Source organism: Aquarana catesbeiana, linkage group LG01, assembly GCF_042186555.1.
Source record: "Aquarana catesbeiana isolate 2022-GZ linkage group LG01, ASM4218655v1, whole genome shotgun sequence".
In the NCBI taxonomy this organism is placed as follows: domain Eukaryota; kingdom Metazoa; phylum Chordata; class Amphibia; order Anura; family Ranidae; genus Aquarana; species Aquarana catesbeiana.
Window position 1 is genome coordinate 623,850,298 of NC_133324.1, and position 5,772 is coordinate 623,856,069.

A 5,772-nucleotide genomic window follows, 5' to 3' on the forward strand; every position below is an offset into this window, starting at 1 on the left:
CCGAGGCGCTCCCACTTATGGAGACTAGACAACTCCTTACTTGCGGATCTGGATACCGCAAGTAAGGTTTCCCAACACCTCACAGATTATTTCACAAACAACGAACCGGGTGATACCTCGCCGGACGTGGTGTGGGCCGCACATAAATGTGTTATAAGAGGCACACTTATCTCGCTAGCAGCACACCGAAATAGGCTCAGGAAAGCTAAACTGGAAGAACTGACTACACGCATCTCTCAACTTGAACAAAAACATAAAAAATCTCTGGCGTCTGAAGCACTCACAGCGCTGACACAAGCTAGAACTGAACTACTGAACGAATTACACACCAGGCTTAAACGCAAATATACGTTGCAACAAAAATGCTTCTATGAATACGGCAACAAATCGGGGAAGCTCCTAGCGAGAGCCCTACAAGCTAAACGTGCGGCCCACACCATACACACGATCAAAGACCCTACAGGCAAACCATACGTTACTTCGGGAGACATAGCGAAACAATTCGTGAACTACTTCACAGACCTCTATAACCTACATTCCACCCCACACACCGATACCCCAGAAGATAGACAGACAACAATCCAAACATTCCTCTCTCAATACGCTCCCACACCCCTCACAACAGAAGACTCCGACGCACTAGACTCCCCATTGACACCAGAAGAAATCACTCTAGCACTAAAGCAGATGAAACCAGGTAAAAGTCCGGGACCTGACGGGCTTACTGTAGCGTACTATAAATCTTTCTCTGACATACTCATACCCCCCTTAGTTAAAGCACTGAACAACCTCTCGCCCCGTAGTATAGCGTCTAAGGAAATCTTAGAAGCTCATATAACACTTATTCCCAAACCAGGTAAGGACGCTACCATGGTCTCCAACTACCGACCAATTTCCCTTCAGAATGTTGATATTAAAGTTTATGCCAAAGCTATTGCCAACCGTCTGTTACCATTAATTCCCAAACTAATATCCACAGATCAAGTTGGCTTTGTCCCGGGAAGGGAGGCCCGGGACAACACCACTAAAGCCCTAGACATACATTACTGGATGACCACCAATAACATCAAAGGTTTTTTCCTATCATTGGATGCGGAGAAGGCGTTCGACAGGGTTGCATGGGACTATATGGAAGCCACATTACACTCTATAGGCCTCCCACTCCAACTGATCCATATGATTATGGCTTTGTATTCCTCACCCACTGCGAAAATAAGAGTAAATGGGCACCTGTCAGACGCCTTCTCCGTCTCCAATGGAACGCGACAGGGCTGCCCCCTGTCCCCCTTAATCTTTATCCTCACGATGGAACCACTCCTTCGCAAACTCAAAGAAAACCCTAACATCAAAGGGGTGGAAATAGACCATAAACAATTTAAACTTGCGGCCTATGCGGATGATGTCCTGTTATTCCTAACGGACCCAATCACCACTTTGCCTAACCTTCTTAAAGACCTTGCTATATTTAAATCTCTATCCAACTTGCAAATTAATCTAGCTAAGTCCAAAGCCTTTAACATCTCCTTATCCACAGACGTAGTCACCCTATGCACGCAGAATTTCCCTTTCAGTTGGGAAACCCAGGCCCTCACGTATCTAGGCATTAAAATACCCACCAAACTGACAGAGATCTATAAATTGAATTTCCTACCTATCCTAAATACTATACGAACAGACCTACAAAAATGGACCTCAGGGCCATTTTCATGGTTTGGAAGGGCAGCTGTCCTAAAAATGAACGTGCTCCCCAGACTGCTATACCTATTTCAGACTGTACCCATACAAATTCCCACGGCCTTCTTCTCCACCCTCAAAAGGATATGTAGAAAATTTATTTGGTCCTCCAAACAGCCCAGGTTAAACTGGAAAAGATTAACAAACCCCAAGTCACAAGGGGGATTACACATTCCAGACATGCAAAAATACTACTGGGTGTGTCACCTAGCCAGAATTGTAGACTGGCACGCCAACACTACAAGCAAAGATTGGGTCTACATTGAGAACGCTTCCACCCCACTACCGATATGCACGTTACCATGGATCAACCACAAAATAGTACCAACACAAGCCAAACTAAATCCATTCATCAACTCCTCGTTAACAAATTTTACAGCAGCCTGCAAACCACTCAAATTGAAACCTTTCCCCGGCCCCATGACACCTCTGGAAAACAACCCAGAGTTTACCCCAGGAGTACACACTCTTTACCCGGCGACAGACCCCAACAGATCACGACTAAAGATACACCAAATGTTCCACAATGGAAATTTCCTGACGTTTCATGCCCTTACCTCCACATTTCCAGACTACCACATCCCCTTCCACAAATATTTGCAAATACGTCACTTTGTCTATAGCCTCAAGCCCACGGTAGCCCTGCACAGAGATCTTACGCATTTTGAACTATTGTGCAACAATTCTGAACCCCAAAGACACCTCATCTCATCAATATATAAACTCCTATTTCCAACAGACGAAATCAAAACTGATGACTTAATTAGAAGATGGGAGCAGGACTTGAACATAGACCTCTCCGTAGAGGAGTGGCAGCGAGCTCTTGATCATATGCACAAAGGTTCATGCAACATATCAACTCAAGAAAATCGATACAAAATCTTTACAAAATGGTACAGGACCCCGGACAGGATTCACAGATATCAACCTGAATTCCCTCCCCTATGTTGGCGTTGCAAAGCATCGAGAGGCACACTACTCCACATATGGTGGGACTGCCCTCTTATCCAGAACTACTGGACGGACATCCACCGGTTGATTACTCAGATAACGACATTCACCCCTGACTTCACCCCGGCACAATATCTGCTCCACCATACCTCTCTCCCACAACGCACATATAGGAAATCACTGGTTCTACACCTCATCAACGCGGCAAACCTATGTGTCCCAGTACACTGGAGAACCACTTCTCCCCCCACCATAACAGAATGGATTCAGCGGGTTGATAGGGTGGCTGAAATGGAAAGCCTTATTCACCAAACAGCAGATTCACCAACCAAATACATGAACATCTGGGCTTGTTGGACCCACTATAAATCGTCCCAAATACAGGTTAGTCCAACAACCCCCCACCCCACAGACTCAAGGGGTTCCACAAACACACAAACGCCTGCATAAGTCCATAAATAAACACTTAACTACCATTACTTTCCGTCTCCCTCCCCCTCCCCCCAATCCCTCCCCCCACTTCACTACATCACCTGCACCCTAAAAACTTTAAATCTTCTGAGGTAATACAAACGCGACCCCATACGTTGGGGAGATAACACTACATCAGAACCAGTTCCCTGGCCTGAAGTATTGCACCACTGACTAACATTTTCAGGTACTCCTCCACCCGGGCACAGCTAGTGCCCATATGGGGGTGCTCGGGTGGGAATGGAGATATTTCGGCTGGGAAAAATCACAATTAGACGTGTTATCTTACACCATAGGGATACCTTAGACATAACACAACTTTCACTCACGATTCTCATTCTACATGCATTGGGTTTATTTTATTTTTTTTATTATTATTATTTTTCAATTTTATTTTTATTCCGACTCCTATATACGGACCATAACAGGTTCATTATATGCCGATTCCTGCTGCCTTTAATGTTATGCTAAGTGATATATACAATAGCCAAATATGATGTAACTATCAACTTTACTTATTGCCAACATGTAACATGTGCATATATCTGTTTCACTTGTTATACTTTTGTGAAAACTTAATAAAATATTTAAAAAAAAAAAAAAATTTAAACAAAATTTTTTTTTTTTATATACAATAATGTTTTTATTAATTTTAATTTTATCAATTTTTTTCATGTTTTTCATTTTTTCATTTATTTTTTTCATTTATTTTTCTAACCTTAAATAATTTTACCTCTTGAAAATAATGTGATGCATGTTGGATTATGAAATGGTTTGAAATAGTCACCTTTATTGCATTATGAATACAATTGTATATTAATAAGTTCTGTAAAACATTTGTTATAATGAATGCATACGTGTAGGTGATCGCTGCAGCTGTTGTAGTATCATTGTCATATCAGTAGAGGGCGTTACAGGGCTGTGTTAGTCCATGTTCTTATGTTAATTTCCATCATTACACTACTATTTGTAGGCCTAATCTACCTAGCAACTAACTGCCAAATTCACACCGACAGATGTGAGAGTCCGATACTCGGGAGCTTATTGGCCGCAGCGATGATTACACCCTCGATAAAAGACGTTGGGAGTGCCAAGATGGCAGCGCCTCCGATGACGTCCGTATGACGAAATACGTAAGGCGGGACTATCTTGGCACGCACAATGTCACTTCCGTGGATCGTGGTTCCGGTCATCCGACCGGTGGAACGCAAGCGGCAGTTCATGCTGGCGTTGCGTCCCCGGATTGTGTGGAGAGCATACGAGCCTGTGAGCTCACTCTCCTGTCTGGGAACATTAATTATTTTACTCGTCAGTGTGATATTAGTCTTTTGTGACTGGACTGTTTTACATAAATAAAGGAATCCATTTTGAAACAGTATCACGCTATGTGGAAACCTTTTTATTTTTTTGACACCTAAGTGGATACCCAGTGGGGACCTTTATCACATCAAGGGACAGGAAGTCCCCACCTCCTTGTATGCAAGCAGCTGCGTTTAGGATTGGCACGTGGGGAAGGATACTGGCACCCATACAACCGGGGAGACAGGATCAACATCACACGCTCGTACCCCTGCAGGGGTGGGGTGTTCCGGGGAGTGTAACCATATTGGGGGGTGACTGCCAGAAAGTACAGCACGGCCTTTTATCACTAAAGAAGAACTTTCTGCACGATTTCTACAGGGTTTTGGTGCACGGCACATTATACTATTGACATGAACATTTTTTGCAACAAATAGTACATGGGTATTTTCTTTGATACAGAGTTACGGTTTTGACACATTATTAATGATTTATTATTATGGTTCTTGCACATTAATGCACTATGGTTTGATAACCACATATTTGGGCACTTGTCACTGTATAATTATTAATTAGAAGATTTACATATGTTATATAATGGTGATGATTTAAAATTTGTGTTATTGTTTGGACTTAAGGTAGCAAATTCTTTTTATCACCAAATAAGGATTTTTCACTAAATTAGGGATACATTATGTTTTTTTGGGAGTTTTGTACTATAACAAATTTTCACTTCTAAAAAGTCATTATATTATACACTTGAGCACTTGTTTAATTTACAGCCACACCCTGCGTTTTAACACAGCGCCACTCCCTATTTTTTGATTTTCAGTTTTCTGGGGGATTACTTAGGTGTCCCCTTCCTATATAGGGGGGCTGCAGGTGTAAATCAGTCTATAAGCGCGGATCTGTCGATATATTTATATTACTAAATGCAGTATGTGTGCAGAACAGTACACACCTACAAAAGATCCATCTTGGAGAGCGTTAACCATGTTTGAACCTCCGTCTGTCACAATGAACCCAACAGAGACATTGGTGACTGCCCGCTCTCCAAACCAATTGGCCAACATTGATCTAATTGCCCGCAATATGTTGGCAGAGCTGAGCTGTGTTGGTCATCACGGACTTCTGTGTGGAGCAGGAAAGCTTGATAACCCTGCTGGTCTTGCGCTGCAGACCTGCTTCCTGATGGAGTTTGAACTCTTACACCAGTGCCACCACCAACAGGCACAGTGGCATGCCACCAGTGTGCAGTCAAAGACAGGAAAGCGTGTTGACTGCTGGGAGCTGTCCACAAATCAGTTGTCAAATGAA